Source organism: Chaetodon trifascialis, chromosome 17 (assembly GCF_039877785.1).
Source record: "Chaetodon trifascialis isolate fChaTrf1 chromosome 17, fChaTrf1.hap1, whole genome shotgun sequence".
Lineage (NCBI taxonomy): Eukaryota > Metazoa > Chordata > Actinopteri > Chaetodontiformes > Chaetodontidae > Chaetodon > Chaetodon trifascialis.
Window position 1 is genome coordinate 2,561,002 of NC_092072.1, and position 18,629 is coordinate 2,579,630.

The following is an 18,629-nucleotide window of genomic DNA, read 5'->3' on the forward strand; positions in this document are numbered from 1 at the left end:
ACATTTACAGCTGTTGGATGAATATAAATGTCACATATGATGCAGACTCGATTGTGTTTTTCATGTCAAAGGTGTTTTGTATATTATCGCTGTAAAGTTACAAATTCACTCGCAGGAGTACAAAAACACTGCAGTTTATTATCACATATGACTCACCTGCAATTATTTTTCCTTTTCCTTTGAGAAACTGAGCCATCCTTTCTCAAGGCAATAGCATTATTATACTCTACCATGTACATGTATAGCTGATTTTATTCAGTATGCTTTGTCATTGTCGTTTTTGTTCCTTCTCTACGTCTCTTTTATTCTACAACAACTTAATTTCCCAGCGTGGGATCAATAATGTTTTATCTTGTCTTGTCTTGATGATTTCAAACTGAGCAGTTCAGCTTGAAAAGCCAAGCTGACAGGAAATTTCAGGAATCAAGACGTATATCTTCAGAGGAATGAAACACAAACCGAAAGCCAACAAAAATGATCATTTTGCATGACTTCAGTCAGTAGGTACGGTGACAATTTCATTATTTAAGCTTTAATAATCTCTATTTATTGTAGAATATGTCACAGAAACAGCAGTTTGCGTGAAGCTATGCAAACTAGAGATGATGGAGTTGATCAATAGACGTGAATATTTGAAAAAGGTCTCCTTGGATCACCGGCCTATGGTTGGCACGGTGACTGCTGACGCTCCACAGTCATTGCAGACACTTGAGGACAGGGGGCAGTGTCACTTCTTATGTAACCGCGACCACGTCAGCGCGCCTCATTCCTGCCTCCGGTCTGATCGCTGCCATATTTCACTTCAAGTGTTTGGAAGCTCTTGGACAGAAGCAGCCCGAGGCGGCTGCCGCTGCCTCCGACAGCATTTCCTCACACAAAGTTCAAATCAGTTTGCATATGAGAGCTCCAGCAGCGGGAGACCCTCACGCACTGCACGCCCTCACCGCCCACCTCTGACTTCCTCATTTGCAGCTTGTCTCACCGCTTTTCTCCTATTAATCCTTGTTCTTGGCTGCTTTATCGGCGAGGCTCCAAAGTTGTGTGATAAGAGGCGCTGACGCCATAGTGGGAATAAATTAAGAGGATCCACGCTGTTGTTTCTGCAGAGACTTTCCCTGCTGTGATACAGTACATGGAAGTTGAAGGATTAAGAGAAAGAGAAAAGCCTGAGCCAAGACATAATGCCTCTTTGAAATCCTCCGCACCCTCTGCAGACAACTAATTTCCCTCTCTACTTTAAATCCACTCAGTCTTCCTCCCTCTCTTCCTCCATCTCTCTATCTCTTTCTCCCACGGCAGCTCTCCTCTCTTCGCCTTCTTGTCTTCCCGCGTCTCTCTGCGCCGCTCATAATGTCAATGCTAACTCGTGTTGACATCACGTATATGATGTTTGTGTTCCTGTGACTAAGCTGATCTCGCCGGCTGATTTCCTTCATTTAAACGGCACAGAAAACGTTCTGCACGGCGAAAAGGCAGAAATTTGTCCTCTGCAAATCTTTACATATCAGCACATTTAATGCAATTATCACTACAAAATGATGGCTTCCTGCTCTGTGTCTGAACTTGCTGTGATCGGCTTACGGAGGGGAGTGACAGCTGACTGGAGGCCGATCAGCCTATGTGAGGAGCTGGCTTTGGAGGGTTTAGCCTCCACCTCGTCTCCGCCTTCGCTCTCTTGGCAGCCATTCTGCCGTCTGTTCTTATTGTTCTCTCTGTCCTTCACCACCTCCCTCCACTCTCTCCTCTCGCTCACCTCTCCTTCATCCTCCCTCCTCTTCCTTCGCTCTACGGCAACAATCATAATTGGTGCAGAGACGTGCAAAACAGTATTGACAGCTCGCGCGGCAACAACAGTAACGGGCATGCTGACATGTTTTTCAAGGACGCACAGAGCGACGGTGCACAGGTTACTTATGAATGTGTCTGCATATCTGACGTTCAATAACTGGGCTTATTCTTTGCTAATGTCGAGATTCTGGACAAAGAGTCGAGTCATTGATTTCCTTTAATCTCTATTGGTCACCAGTGGAGGTTGACAAAGGTTATATGAAGAGACAAAGTTCTGACGTCACTTCAGGGTTCGCCGCTAGCTTTCCAAAGCTCCTGAAACACAGTGAAATCTTAACTACACGCTCTTCTGCAACAATCGTACCCTTTTACAATTTTAATGACAGGAATTCATTTAACATTAAAAAAGTGCAGCTTTCACACCACTTACTGACGTTGGACGCATGTTATACAGTTTGGTCTCCATCCTCGTCTGTACAGACGTTTCCTTTGACCTTATGGCTGTTTTTTGGCCTGGAGGCTAAACTCTGTCTGTCACGCAGCTCCACTGACGGGATTGGCTCCACCTGAGCACACCTGAGGATCATCACACCCACCTGCTCTCCAGTACTTAAACGGCGGCTGTGCACACAGAGTCATCTGTTGTGAACGGCGCTAACGTTTGTACAGCTGCTCACCTGCCTGCCTGACGTCCTCGTCTCTCGCCTGTCTCAGGTTTATTTCCAGTCCTGCTCTGGAGTGTGCCAATGTGAATTCATCGGCTTTGAGCACAAAGTCTGGACTCTTCTTCTGCCTTCCCTTTCTCATGTCAAGATAACTGCTGGATCGTCTTGACTCGTCTGTTACACATCTCATTGTTCGTTTCAGACTTCCCTGTCTCAGCGTCTTTGTGCAGCCTTTTGGGTCCTAGTTTGGAAAAAACATGATGGAAATATTATACGATATAACTGTTTTTATGCTACCTCTGTCTAAACAAACGGAGGGAACCACATGCAGAAAAGTTACCTTGCAGGTCAGGACTTTTGGTTTTCTTACTTTTCTGTCTTCTCATTTTTGGAGCAGAACATGGACGTTTTGTCTGCTTAAAGCATAAAAAGAGATTTAAATCACATGGAGGCTCCATGATAACATCCAGTGTTGGTCAAGCCAGTAGCGAGTGAAGCTACCAGTTATTCTACGTTAAATGAAGCTTCATGACATGGAGGAGAAGTGAAAGCGAAGCTACAGCAACATCTCAACAGGAGTTTTCTCCGTTGAAGCTATTTTCTTTTTTACATTGAAATAACTTTGTTGCACTGATTCAGAAAGCAGCAGTGCTGCTACCACGCTACTGAGAAACGTATTCAAGCTATTTGTTCTGCCACTGCTGCCCTACGCTGCTCATGTCCAGCAGCTCAATTGAATTCTTTCTAGATGAAACTCACTCACTTCAGAATTTACAATCTGCTCCATGCTTGCTAAAATGTAGACCTAATTAGACCATATTGGGCTAATTTTAGACTGATTATGTGGTTCACAGGAGGTGTATCAAACCAGAGAAAACCCTGTGTTAGTGTACTGGTGTGTGTGTGTGTGTGTGTGTGTGTGTGTGTGTGTGTGTGTGTGTGTGTGTGTGTGTGTGTGTGTGTGTGTGTGTGTGTGTGTGTGTGTTCGTTCCAAACCATTTGGTGATGTGCACTGTGGGTGCTGTAATGCAAACAACAAAGTGCCTCGTCTTGATTAAAGGCGAAAATGGCGATAATAAAAATGTATTATTACACACTCGTCTGCGTGATAGATCCACCGGAAAGCATAATCAGATCTGATGTTTGCAGGCTATTGCTCTACTTGTATAATATTCTTAATCTCATTACGTATTTTCTCTGTATAATCTGCATGAATCACATCGCAGCCCTCTCCTCTATCTCGCTCTTCTTATCACCCATCTGCTCTCTATCTTCCTCCGTTTCTTGCCTTTTTCCTGACTGTCCTTTGAAGATGCTGACCTTCCTCTTTGAGACTGTTGAAGCAGCAAAATCACTCTTTTCTACTTCAATCTGCCTCTGTCATCCCCCTCCCTTGATCCTCTCCATCTATCCTATAGTTAAGCTCAGTTTGCTTCATTTGCCAGTTCATAAAGTGCAGCGCAAGAGCATGTGCATTTTAAAAAGGAGGATGATGTGAAGCCCTTTCTCAGCATCAGTATCTCATTAGTTTGGATTCTTTAATATGGAGCACCGCCACCCGAGTGTTGAGGCTTTAGTATGCTTCAAACGAGCAAGGGTGTACAAAAATGTTAATACCTGATCAAGGTGGGGCAAAAGGCTGCTATGAATGAGGATAACAGCACACACCAGCTCTCCTCAAAGGTACTTATGAGCTTGGCCTCAGTGGTACACAAGAACATTAAGAGAAGCAGTTATTTGAAGAAGAGCAGAGACACATTATTTACATACTGTGCTGTAAAACCAGAGCTAACGAGGTATCCTTCAACACACCAGTCTTGCTTCTGTTTACTTCTCTTTGAAACTAGTTAAAAAAATAATTTCAACTGGTGAATCTGCCGCTGTTATCATTATAAACTGCGTACATGATGTCCAGTTCTGGGGTGGAAACTTTGAAGGAACAGTAACGAAAGCTTTGTGAGCGTCCGAGTCCAATTCAAGCGCTGCTGAAAGCTCGATTTTTCTTCCTCAAAAAGAAGCTTTGAAAACTTTCAGCTGTTTCCTCAGGGAGAGCGGCGCCGTCCCTGGTATCAGCAGCAGCGTTAACCTTTGCTTTGCTCTTGAAAAACATGTATTTTCATATTTGTTATGTTTTTCCATCGCTCAGTCCCTCGGTGCCTCTTTTGCAGTCCGTCTCCGTCATGTCTAATAAATGTAATTAATTTGTCTGTTAGCATTCGGCTCACGCCGATTCTTCCTCTCTCTTCCCGTTGCTCTTCTCTTAACTCCAACTGCTCCTCATCCGCCTCCTCTTGTCCTCGCATCACCCCAACTTTCCTCCTTTCATCTGTTCATCTTTTCCTAATCCAGCTTTCTCCTTCTTTCCTCCATCCTTTCTGTCTTTCCTACACCTCCTCCTTCTCTCTCTCAATTCTTCACTTCCCTTTTGCTTTCCATCATTTCATTTTCCTTTTCATTGCCCTCCCTCCCCCTAATCACACCAACACCTTGTTCGCTCGCTGTCAGGCCTCTTCCTCTGATTTTATAATCTCTCCCTCACTGTTTCTTTCCCTCCATCCGTCACCTCTTTCATTTTCCTGGTGGAATTTCTCTGAAATCACAGAAACCAGATAATGACTCTGAACGTATTCAAAACAAGCTTTTGCAGAAGCAAAGGTGGAGGTTTCCAGCCAGGTGTGCTCCTGTTCTACAGTGCGTCAGGAACAACATCATCGACATCTATCTTGTGTGTCTGTGGTGGCACAGCATCTATTTTCTCATTTCTGGACCGAGTTTAAGAGGTGAAATGTTAAAACTTGATTCCTATTTGCTCTGTTTTGGTCCCCGTCAACTCGGCTCCCAGCTTCTCCTGAAAATGGGGTCGATAAGAGTGAATTCTACAGTAAATGTGCCATAAAACACAAACAATTAGTGTAGAGAGTCTAAAAGGCTCTTTAGAGCGGCAGAGGTGTTGGATAATATCTTTGGTTTGTTACGAGCAGCACCTCTCACGTTACACATAATCACTTGATTTAATGTTAGCATAAAAACTTGATAAGGGGAGCTTTAAAGTTCTATTGCAGCCATTTGCAGAAGAGGCAGAGACTCGTTTCTGCACCAACAGAAGCCTCAACAGACCAGAATGCATTGCAGACACAAAACAGGAAGAGATCTGTGTGACATGATTAGCTGTTGGTTGCTTGGCTATTGAAAACATCCGAGTATTGCTTTGACTGAAACCCAGAGCTGAATGCTAATTCAACCCTTTACTCTTTTTACTGTTTCTTAAAACATTGTAGGAAATGTTTGACATCTACAGACATCGAACTGTTTGAGGCTGGGTGGTTTAACACAAGGATCTAATGCATTTTGTTCCACCTGAATACAGTCAGATTACCCAGGGTGCATGTTGATGCTACGTGCAGGCGAACACAAACATGAAAGTGCAGCACAAACACTGGATACACTGAGAGCAGTGTGTACGCAGGCAGATTACACACATGCAAATACACTATAAGCACAAACACACTTGAGTCATTTGACATTTACATCTCGTTTTGGTTGTACAGCTCGGTGCACGTAGCCTAGCCTGACATTTGTACGAGGCTCCAAACTGCAGTACAAATGGCACAGAGATGCCAGGGATGTCACATTCCCGTGTAGACAAATCACTAATGTGAATAATTCTCATGCACATACTTCACTGGGAATTAATGTTTGTTTGTTGGATGATAGTGTTGGTATGTGACACCTGCCAGAAAACCTTTTCTTTCCTGCCAGAAAGCCTTTCTGTCAGAAAGCCTGTCCGCAAGAAAGCCCTTTTTTCCCCGGCAGAAACTCTTTCTGACAGAAAATCTTTTCTTTCTACCAGGAAGCCTTTTTGGTTCCTGCCAGAAAGCCTTATCTTCCTACCAGAAAGCCTTTCTGTCAGAGAGCCTTTCTGCCAGAAAGCCTTCCTAAAACATTGTTTTTATGAAACGGTTGCATTTTCGTTAAGTTTAGGCACCAATACTACTTGGTTAATTTAGGAAAAGATCATGGTTTGGGTTTCAATAACTACGTTTGCACATGTGACGTGTAAGTTATGTCTTTTACGTAAATTAACGTTGACTTTTGCTTTCAAACCGGTCCTGTGTTTTAAAGAGTAATGTGTGTCTATTTTTCAAACTATTTTCCTCTCCATTTACAATCACATTCCAGTGTGATGAATAAATAAATGGAGGTAGAAAAACAAGCAAACGATGTATAAAATTTAAAGACTGAAATCAAAAGACATGAAACAGACAAAAGATGAACTGTGTGTTCAACTCAATTCAAATGCTCGTATCTTGTATTCTTAACAGAAATCCAGCCTTTTGAAACAGCATCCATTACTGCACCACGGCGATAAACTGCAGATGTAACTGTCCCTCATTACACATCAGCAGTGTCTGCAGTCCATTGATTTAGAAACCCTCAGTTTCTGTGCAATAGCTCACGTGGAGATCAATGTACAGCTGGCTATATATAGCACTGCTTGTGTATCGGATTTCCCTGGCAGGGAGCTAAAAATAGAGTGAGGGGCAAGGAAAGAGGGGGCGAGAGGGACCCCATAGGAATAAGACAAACACAGAAGTATAAAGGAGGAGGAGGAGGGTCTACATGGACTCTACTGGTTGTACTTGCTATGCAGCGTTTATTTCACCCTTTTCTCCCCTGCTGAGTATATTTCTGTTCACAGGCTTGAGTGAAGTGAAATAACTGTCCATAACTGCCTGTTTTTATAATCTCACCGTCATATTTTTCCTCACCTGTCTGTCATTGATGTTTTTATGAGTAAACAACAAAATTGGTAATGACAGAGGGTGTGGGTTTTAAACCCTGGACAGAGTTACGTTTGTGGATCAGTGCCCACTTATCCCTTTAGCACCTTGGTGCTGAGGGAGTTTTACTTCAGTTACTCCACCGTGGAGCTTTTAAAGGATGCCTCAGGCAGAAGTAGTAGGTTTCCACGTCCGCTGGGAGGTTTTTACGAGCTGCGCTAAGCAGAAGCTTGTGTTCAGTGCTGATCGAGCTGCTGCTGCTGCAAGTAGGCTCTCTGGCTGCCTGCTGCATGCTTTACATCTGGACATGAGGTTGGTCGGGATTCAGGAGACGTATCCTCATATAATTTCTGTGTATAGATAGGGTTAGGGTTAGGGTTTCACTGTCGACTTGGAAATAGGTATAAAGGTTAAATCTGTTAGTAATTAGTTTAATTATTGATTAATCTGTACATTATTAGCTGGATTAATATTTTGATGTTTTCTGACATTTTGCAGTGTAATGGATCACTGGAGTCCAGCGTGACGTTATCAAATCGGATATTTTTAACTGACAAAACAATTCCGCCAATCATTTCAAGACCAGCTGAGATCACAAAGGAATGACCACAATGAAAAACGCACCCTTAGTTAGATACTCTCCGACCAATTATTTGTACAGATAATCCAAAGTATCGTCATTTCATCTTTGTATACAGCCATGATTCCTAAAAAGGCTGGGGTTGTATGTTTCCCTTCAACCTGCCGTGTTTGTTTCTGCTTCAGTGCTTCGGTGCATTTCAGAGGCCTTTTGCCAACCTATAAAGAGCAAGCTTGATGATGTGAATGGTAGAGATGGGAAAGATATTAATGACTTGTGAGCGTTCACGTCATAAAGACAGTTGTGTGATTACAGAGATGATTATATGAGGATTAAAATACAGAGCATTGATAAGACATCCATTTAATTTGGGTTTAATTACACAGAGCGTCAGACTTTGGCTGATGTGAGACGTTCACATTTGTTTGGTTTACAGCGCCAAGTCAGATGTATCAGAAAAATCTGTTTTCATAATTATAAATGGATGTGAATGCTTTACAGAAGACAGAAATGACTATTTCTCCAATGACGTGAACACAGGATGAGCTGCATCCATTCCTGTATCTGTTGTCACAACCAGCTTGTGACCAGCCGTGCTTATCCTAGCGTTATATATAAAATACAGCTTTAATCTGTAAAGGGAGATGATCACTGAGTTTGATGGGAGAGAAATTTGCTGTGTGGATGTTAGTGAGGAAAAAATAAAACAATAAATAAAATAGCCAAATGCTGCTCGTGGATAGCCTCTCGAAGGGGAATGAGGTGGCAGTTTTTAGAGTGGGTATTGGGCCCATGTGCTGCCAATGGCACCGAATGGACAACCACACCCACCAATCATCCACAGGACAGAGAGGCCAAGCCAAACAGAGGCACTCCACCAGGATTGAAGACCCAGACAAGTATAGGCTACAAGGCTGAGGCTGTTTGAAGTTTTCTGGATGTCTAGATTAAACCCTATCTAGACATGTTTTACCTGTTGATGGGTTCTTCTCCGAACATCAAAAAGACAAATGAAACTAAACAGCCAAAATGGGCTTTTTAAAACAAATTGACATAAAGGCCATTTAGTGTTTTATCGCACAGTGTGTGATTACAGGAAGCAGTTCTTCACATGCTGACATGTTGGTTACCTCACTCATGTGTCCTTTCTGATTGATTAATATCATTAGGATTGGATCAATGAGCATATTGATTGTGAATGGTCATTTTAAGATTCCTCTGAACTCTACCCTTTGTATAATTATTGATTATCGCTCTGTCTTTTAAAATAGACTTCTGCCTCTCTGAAGAGATATTAGTATTGATCCAGTGATATTTACAGTTGCTCTTAACCGAACCCTTTTCTTTAACTGTACATGTGCACATACTGTGTTATATCAGCATTGTGACACCATTGTCTGATTCCAGTCTATGATTTATTTGTTTGTATGATAGCTGGGTGCTTTGTCTATCTACCTCACAGAAGTGTGAATTTTGCTGCACAGATACTCTGGATTTGGGGCAGTTGTGAAGCAGTAAGCCTAAGACTGCAGAAAAGTGTGAGGGCTGCATCAGTAGTTATTTTTTGCCCGATCTGTGCAGCAGCAGAAGGCAATTTGACTGAGGACCAGTTGGCCTGACTCGGGAATAACCAGTTAAATAGGCCATGTGCTCCCTCGCTATTACTATGTTTGTGATTATGAGTCACACATTACTCCATAAATGGCAGGAGGTTCCTTAACCCTCTGCTTTTCTGGGCCTCATTAGAGGTGTTTTCATTGGGAAGCCGAGTTTTACTTTATATTCAACTGCGTTTGAACTCTCCACCATGGAAGAAAAAAATAACTTCAGTTTTACATAATTTAAAAAGCTGTATCTTCTGCTCCTATCCAAAGCAGGTTACAGTGACAGGACAACATGCTATATTTTCCAAAATTAGACACAAATAAGTGTTCAGATCAAAGTGCTTTTTCAATATTTCCTCGCAGATACTGTTGTGTTTATCAGGTCAAGTAATTGTAAGCATTCTAAAACTTACTGGTTGTGCAGAGAAGTTAAAAATTTTGAGAAAGCATTTATTTTTTTTATGTAAATGCAAATGTAAACTGAACTTATCACATGCGTGAACTCAAAGAAGTTAAAGGATGCAAAACACTGTATACGCATGCCCATAGGCGAAACAGTTTTGAGACTATAAGGCATAAGACTGTTTAGTGCTCATTTGTTAGTCTGTTAACAAATTACGAATGTTTCGAGTATTTTAAGGGCTGATGGGATTGAGGCTAAAAAGTTGGGACTACAGTGTTACTCTCTAATTCAGGCTGAGGAAATAAATTTTTTATACATTTGACGGATGATCAACACAGAACTTAAACCAGCTTCAGTAGAAGGTACAGCGGAATATCGTCAGTGTAACAGCGATAAGAGATGTTGTGTTTGCTAAAAAGAAAGCCCAGTGATTAAAGACAATTAAATAGGACCTAAAATCGAACCTTGAGGTACTCCACAGGAGAGAACTTTGTATTGCCAGAAGTCATAACTACCTAAGGTCGAACTGCAGACACTTCCCACACGCTGGCTTCCCTCCAGCTCACACATTTTTCAGCCTTGTGTAAGACGTTTAGAGTTTTCCCACAGGAACAGGATTTATTGAAGCAGATTGCTCGTCCTGTAGCACTGAGGGATGAGAGCCCACCTGAAGTGGGGACGACCCATTTTGAGGCTGGACTGATTATTTTTTTTCTGGAGGCAGATATCATTGAAACATATGTGAGAATTTAGGCCAGCGGCTGCGAAGCGTCAGCATGCTCCGAGGGATGTGATTGACTTTGTACCCTATGGAGACCACATGGCACATGTCAGCTCACATCAGGCTCTCGCTGCACTTGAGAGGATGGTGATGTACAGACCCAGGCATGCACAATTTTTAAGATGATATACATCTTTCGTCATGGTATTTGCCACTGCACCGCTGGCTGCTTTCAGCTGCACCCATGCTGCATTCGCCCTGCAAGAAACGTTCTTCAATGTAGAAGCAGTGCAGAAAATATGGATGGCAACATCTTTAAAAGTTAAAAGTAGTGAAACATGTTTCTATATTCTTGTTCCATTTTGTTCATTAACGGTCATTGTTGAGTCCATCTTCCTCACATCCATTTTAATGTTCCTTACCAACCCAGGAAGTGTCCTGATAGCCATGCAGACAATACACATGTGAAGATTGAGGTGGTGGATGCATGTGTTGCATGTTTGACTTTAATGCAGGAACCAAGAGTTTGCAACCTGTTACGGATCAGCAGTTATCATTGACCTTTAATGAACCGTAAACACAGCCTTTTCCTAACATTAAGTGTTATAGTTACAACTTTAGCCCTTATTTATTTGCCATAACCACCATCTTTATCCTTGCACAAATATTGTAGAACTGGACATTTTTGTTGTTGAACATAATCCTAAGGTTTGCAAAACTGGCTGCTACTGATGTTGCTGCCTGGCGATACGGTTGAGATAATTCATCAAATTCAGTTCTGTTCTTCTGTTTCTCTGAACTGCAACAATAATGGTTTTGTTTTGTTTTGTTTTCAGTGTATCACCTGTGTGAAGCGTTTGCTTTTGACGTCTGGTTTGTATCATATTGTATCCTCTGAAGGGCAAAAATGTTCATGTAATAAACCTGCATGTGACCAAAGAATCCCACCCAGCATCATTCACTTCACAAAATCTGTTGATAATCTTTCATTTGGTTGGATTAAATCCTTCGGTGGAGGGTTGGTTGTTATGTCAAATAGCCATCCTAGTTTAGTTCACATGGTTCAAAAAAGGCCATTACCCACCTCTTTTACTGTGTAACTTAAAGGCAAATTAACTGAATGTGGATTTAATATCCTATAATTTAATTGCTGTGATGGTTCAGTGTGATATTTATTCTGTTCCAGATTTCCAGTTTTCAAACAAACCAGCAAACGTCTCAGTCCGGGTACAAATAGAAGACCCTCTTGTGTAAATATGTGTATGAGTGTGTGTGAAGTTGGCAGGTGGGTTGAATTCCCTTGTTACCCACACATGCGCCCATGCATTTACACACACACACACACACACACACACAGTGACTCACAGGGCAGCACAGCCTACTGTATCAGTCTGTGGGTCGCCAGGGGCTGATGGGGCCACTCAGCCATGAAAGAGTGTATGGAGGCATAACAGACAAGCACGCGCACACACACACACACACACACACACACACGCAATATCACATGCAAATGCACATGGAGACACATGCACACCATTTTTCTTGCAAAGTAAATATGTGACATGCTGTCCTCTCTCTCTCTGTCCCTCTCATGTGTCTTTGGGATGTCTTAAGAAATTAAAACACAAGCTGTGATGTGAAAACACTGATTTATGTCTGTGATGAAGATTAAATTTACTGGATTTTCCCCACATGACTTGATCATGTGACTTGTGTTACCGGAGTCACGACGAGCTGCAGGAACGTGGACTCTGGTTCCTTTTCAGTCTTCCACCTCCATTTTATCCGGGCAGCCATAATTTGGCAAAGCAGAGCAGCATATAAACAAATCTTGTCCGGTCCGATCAGCCCGAGGCACCTTGAAATTCTCCACTGCTGCTGAATACAAGGCTTCAAATCAAACCGCTCCTTTAGACTTCATGGATGCTTGCTGTGCGGTTGTGCAGAGGCCGTCTGGCTTTAACTACCAAACCGGAGCAGATTAACCGTCCAGCCTCGCCTTTGGTCATACAGGAGCTGTGGGGCTGTGGTTAGGGGCCTGAAGGCTTCAGGCACCTGAGAGTTTCGGGGCAGCCGCCTGCTTCACCTGGTTGCATTTTACATTTTTCTGAAGTCCTTTAAATTCCTTCCTTTAAATCCTTTAATAATCAATTATTCTTTCAGATGATGATGTAAAAACGACCTTCAACAATGTTAGTTATCACTTTCAGCTCCTTCTTGCACAATTTTACATGGTTTGTCATTTTTCTTATTACATCATCGTCACTTCCACACATGCAGTAACACTTATTACATAACAATCCCGTTTTCTAATTGTGCGAGTCAGAACAGATAGATTTTTTCTCACAAGGTGAGTTCAGTTAGAGTCATTTTTAGACATTTTGATCATTAATTACTTACAAGGTGATAATTACTGCTGCACCTAAATGTCAGTCATTTGATCACTAACAATTATTCCTTTATGTTAAGTCTTATCCTGTAATAATAAACTCATTACAGATGAAAAAACCGTTCCTCATTGTTGGTCACTATTATCACATCATTAGTTGTTGGAAGTAACAATTAATCTTACATTACCTCATTTATTCTAACTAAAACTCTCACTCGTGCAGTGCGCCAAGTTTTTGATTTCAGTGGCTCCATACAGACACAAATCAAGCCGTTTGAGCTCGTTTCATTCCTCTGGCTCTCTGCTGGAGCTTTACTCACCGCTGTCAATCATTCCCCTCAGTTACAATGTGGAGAAAACTGAAGGCACGCTCACACCACAGATCCGTGTTTGGATGTTTTGTTCCTTAATGAGTTACACGATGCTAATTGTTGCTGTATGTTTGAATCAGTCATGCTGTCAGCCTGCTCGACGTGTCCTCAATTCCAGCCAGCACGCTCTTGTGCCATGCTGTCTCTGTGCGCGCACGTGTGAGTGCGTGCGCGCGCGTCTTCTTCTCCCTCTAGCCTACATCACTGTAACCCCCCCCCCCCCCCCCCCCCCCCCTCCTCCTCTCCTTCACACATACACACACCAGTCCCACCTCCCCGTACCCAAACTACAGTGAAGCCCATTCAGCCGATTCTCCGCAGTGCTGGAGGAGCAGAGTGGAGTAAAGAAGGATAAGGAGGAGGAGGAGTGGAGGAAGGGGGAATAAAAAGAGGGGAGATACGGGGAAACACGAAAAAGGCGAGAGAGAGAGAGGGAGAGAGAGAGAGAGAGAGAGAGAGAGAGAGAAGGGGAAACTGTAAATTTGGTGGCCAGGCTTCCCGGTGCGCACACGTCTCTCGTCGGCTGCACTGTCCGAGCAGCTCTCCGCTCTGCAGGGTGAGTAAAGCTCCTGCTGCCTTATTTTTAACTGCGCCTCACCAAACCCTTCCTTCCACCCATCTATCCCTCATCATTTCACCTCACCTCCGTCCCTCTCGCATCTCCTCCGAAGCCCCTCGCACTCTTTCGGGCTTGTTGAGGCGAGCTCCGCTTCTTTGGCTGCGCACGTCAGGACTTCTGTTTCGGCTGCGGGGATGGCAAGCGATGCTCTCGCATGTGACTGCGTGTTGACATGCGATTTCAGCCTCCCTCGTCCTCCCTCAGAATAGCCGGGGATGTTGTGTAAGTGAGGAGGCTGAAGTCTCTCTGCGCCCCTCGGTCTGAGGGGAGAGATGTGCGCTGTTTGGCTGACAGCCGCTGATGAGTGTGTCTGCACGGCTGTTTCCTGGCCTGTTAGCGGAGGAATGTACTGTACAGTGATCAGTGTGGCGCATTTGGAAGGAGCGCGCTGTGACACTGTACAGCGGAGTCTGGAGACTGAACAGCGGAGCCGCTTCGCTCCCAGCGGCGCGTGGAGGAGAGAAGGGAGGAAAGAGTGTGTGTGTGTGTGTGTGTGTGTGTGTGTGTGTGTGTGTGTGTGTGTGTGTGTGTGTGTGTGTGTGCGTGTGTGTGTGTGTGTGTGTGATGTGATTGTGGCACTACAGTACGTGTGTGTGTGTCAGAGAGAAGGATAGGGAGGAGAGACCAGGAATGTGTGTGTGTGTGTGTGTGTGTGTGTGTGTGTGTGTGTGTGTGTGTGTGTGTGTGTGTGTGTGTGTGTGTGTGTGTGTGTGTGTGTGTGTGTGCTCTAAAAACTCCTGGCTCCTTCTTGGGGAACCCATCCTGTGATACTGTTCCAGCAGACTGCAGCACTCCTCTTTGGGTCCATCTCTCCTTCTCTTCCTCTTCTTTACATACATATGCATGATGTGTAGCAAAGGAAGAAGGACGAAGAGCTGACAGGAGTGAGAGACGAAGGGAAGCTCCTTGTTTTCCAGCTGTTTCTCGTCTGCATTCTGGTCATCAAGTGAGCCACTGTCTCCTTCTCTGCTGAAGACAGAGGAAGCCTGCAGAGATGTTCCTCCTGGAAGGAACGAACAGTGCAGCGTGTGATGAGTCGTATGTACTGTGTAATATGGGTGTCAATTACATCACACACAGTTTTTTTAGAGCAGGACACGCCTGTAAAATACGTGTCAGGGTCTCTCACGTGTAGGTTTCTATCCAAATGTTGGATTTTCAGTCAATCTGCTCTTATGCAAATATCAGGAGGTGGTTCATCCATACAAAGAGCCCATTCTCCACATTAGTATTGAATATGGTGCAGTTGCCTTGATCAGCTGACTCCACAGCTTTTATAATAATGCCAGCTTCCTCGGTCCTAATCAACACTCAGATGTTAACATTTATCGTTTTTAAAAGAATCGCAGATATGGTAACCTTCATACGACATGAATGCAGCATAGGCAGCCACTCTTTTTAGAGAATGCTCTGCTACGAAGTGATTTGAATGAATTTTCATTGACTTTTTAGCTGAGTGCGTTAAAACACTTTGAGAACTCGGTTAATCCCTTGATTAATTGATTAATCTAGGTAATCCCAATCTGAAACTTGGCTTTCTGAGAGGAAGACCTTTCCTGAGAGGCCTTGGAAGAACAGTAAATATCTGATAGCTACGGATCATCTGTGCAGACGGATTATTATGATCCATATATGCATTTATTGTTAGGTGGCGACCTCTAGTGGCCGTTGTAGTCATGACAGAAGCAAAGGAGGAAGTCAGGTGACCTTGTATAAAGAGCAAGAAAGTCTGCATATGGAGGACAGTGGTGTGGACGGACGGGTCACAAGACTTTTGTCCATGAGGCTGCTGTTCATGTCCCAAATGTCAGCGTTGACTGATTTTAACCCAAAACATGACCTTTTCCTAAACTAACAAAGTAGTTTTGGCGCTTAAACTCATCCAAACTGAAGTGTTTCACAGTGTTAATCATTTGACATATGCTGTATGTCATTTTGGGAGTTTCTCATCGACCTGTTCAGTCATTGGTAGGTTTGAGGACGTGTTTGTCTGACTTTCAACTCCAGCTTGTTTGGAATAAGCTGTAAACCGGAGCAGTAAAATACTCAACCATAGACGAGCCTGTTACGGTGCTGCCCTCACTGTTGAGAGATGATCCCTTGGCAATGCTTTGCACCGTAACCACTTGCACTTTACTCCAAAGATGGACACAAAAAGCCCCCCTTGCTTACCCTTAAATGGAGAGCAATCCAGAGAGAATCAAAGGCCAAGAGGTTCATCAAACAATCCTCCAACTATCCAGCAAACCGACATCCATCTGAGGAGAGAAAACAAGAGATCAGCTCTGGTTTTCCTTGACAACTAAGACTCCTTGCTGTCTTGCTCCTCGTTATCAGTGCTGTGGCTTTTTCCTGCTACACCGCAAATGAAATGTCCAGCTACAGTTGACGCACAATGACAACAAAAGCACAATGTAGGAAATGCAGTAAACTATGAACTGAGGTAGAATTAGACAAGGTTGGTTGAAGGAAAGTGGGTGAAGGCTCATGCTTACAGTGTGGTAGAATATGCCTTGAATTGAATAATTAGCTCCTCTTAACAATACGAGTGGGGCACTGGTGAATTCATGCAAGTTTAAAACCCCTGTACAGCAGGTGAGGACGTCTACACGAACATTTCGGTGACTGCAGAGGTGTTGACGGATCTGTGCGCTGCTTGTATAAGACATGAAGTATCATCATCGTCAGGTGGCGTGCAGCTCGCTGAGGTGACGGGGAATGAATCACACACTAACTTCAGTTGTTTAAACGGCTGATTGATGGTGTGAGTCACCAACAATGGCAGGGTCAGTGCTTCATTTTCCACCGGGGGTTACTCGAGGTACTGTGAAGTCCTTCAGACGTATTTGTCCAGCAGAGAGATGACAACGTGTCATGTTAATACCTCCAAATTTCATGTGTTACAGCAGCTTCAGGAGCAGGATGACGATCAAGACTTTCAGTTTAAATCAGGCCTGTCACCCCATTTTAACCAGCATTGGTCCTGTTTTTCTCAGACGCATCAAGGTTAGGGAGGTTTAGAGCAAACCCATGAAGAAAAAATCAATTAAAACTCAACACGTCTGCTTCTGACTCGTCCAAGCTTTTTCCATAACCCGAAGCAACTGCGAGCAGTCAGGCATTGACAACATGGTTTGCTGTTAATAAAGAGAGTATTCAGTGAAGAAGACCTTTATTTTCAAATTCTACCATTCTGAAATGTTTCTATTAAAAAAGAAAGAAATTAATAGACTTTAAAAACTACACAGGGACAAATCTCAATAAATCACACAAGAGTTTAAAGTGACAATTACACATTTCGTGTTTTAATGTTTCTCAGTGAAGAGCAGCGGTTCCTTTGAGGCGATGACAGCTGAATAAAAAATCAGGAGAAGGCAACAAGGAGGGACTTGAGCGAGAGACTACAGGAAGTCCTTGGAGCCAACAACAATGCAGAAATGGTTTGTTCGAGGAGATGATGCTCGAAGCTTTTTCTGTCTGCGTTGTCTTCGACTTCCAAGAGTCTTGAATCACCCATCAGCAAAACGATGGCGGTGGTACTGAAACACTTAAAGCAACCTTAACCAACCTCTTGTGGATGTGTTGCAATGACGGCTGGTGGACGTAGATTGGTATATAACACCTTTGTGCTGCATAACGTCTTGTGCATTTGGTTGGGGTGGACAGTTTGGCACACAGAGCGACTGATGTTTGCATCTCCTGTCCGACCTGTCAGCACTGATTATGTAGATCCATGACTTCAACCCTCTCCTAAACTTGACCAGGCCTGAAGCACGAAAGAGGCAGATCAGATAACACATATGGATTTGTTTGTCTGTGACAGCCATTTGGATTTGGTGTTGGACGGTGCTGCTGCTGCTGAGACTGAAGGACCTGCTGGAAGCTAAGCGTGCTCGAAACGAACCAGCTCGTATCATCCAACTGCGTCTGAAGATTAAAGTGCTTTGTGCTGTGAGCGGCTGCACTTGAAGGCAGGGCACAAAGCCTGCTTTTGGCTGCATCGCGCTGCCTTCCCCGTCTCTCTCCAAGAGCTGTGTGTTTTGCATCTTTGTTGTCTCAGCACAATTAATCCTACAAATGAGGATAAGGGAACACACTTTCGCACAGCCTCTCCTCAGAGGCATCCGTGGTGTTGTTCGTACAAAATGGGACGGAAATAGCAGCGTGAGGAGAGTTTAGAAAGGAAGTCTGCAGATTTTCTGACCTGGTCAATCACTGAAGAGGATGCACTGAAACAGTTGTTTCCAGTTTGAATATCTATTCAACAATCTGACATGTTTTCCTTCTTTAATCCTATTTAAGACTCTCAGATTTCAGGGTGGTTGACCATTTCTTGGATGTGAGCGATAGTCAGAGGTCCAGAATCACCTGATGGATCGAGTCTTTTCAGGTTCAGACTGTGAATCACAACCTAAAGAAAAACAGTCCAGTTAAGCAGAAAAGCAGACATTTTAGAGATGCCTTCACCCAGCAGCAGCGATGTATTTTCAGTGTTTGTATCGTGCACAGTTAAGGTCGATTCCCCCTCCGGCCAAAGCCAAACGTGACCTCAGATTACACCAGATTCAAACCGAGCGAAGGTGAATGAAGACGCCTGCGTGTGACGGCGGTGGAGGCTTTAGTGAACACTGCTCTGCACACGGAGAAGCATGTAGAATGTGTCACGCTTAACGCTGCCTGCCTGCCAGCCAGCGTGTGTGTGACGTGT

At 43.6% G+C, this 18,629-nt stretch overlaps 1 protein-coding gene across 1 annotated transcript in view; it reads left to right on the forward strand.

The window, feature by feature from the left end:
* The first annotated feature begins 13,580 nt into the window (after nt 1-13,580).
* cacng7a (calcium channel, voltage-dependent, gamma subunit 7a) overlaps nt 13,581-18,629 on the forward strand; it is a 32,877-nt gene continuing 27,828 nt past the window's right edge. The window contains exon 1 of the mRNA XM_070984711.1: nt 13,581-13,858. The gene's annotated coding sequence lies outside the window, so the exon portion shown is untranslated. The remainder of the gene's footprint in view (nt 13,859-18,629) is intronic.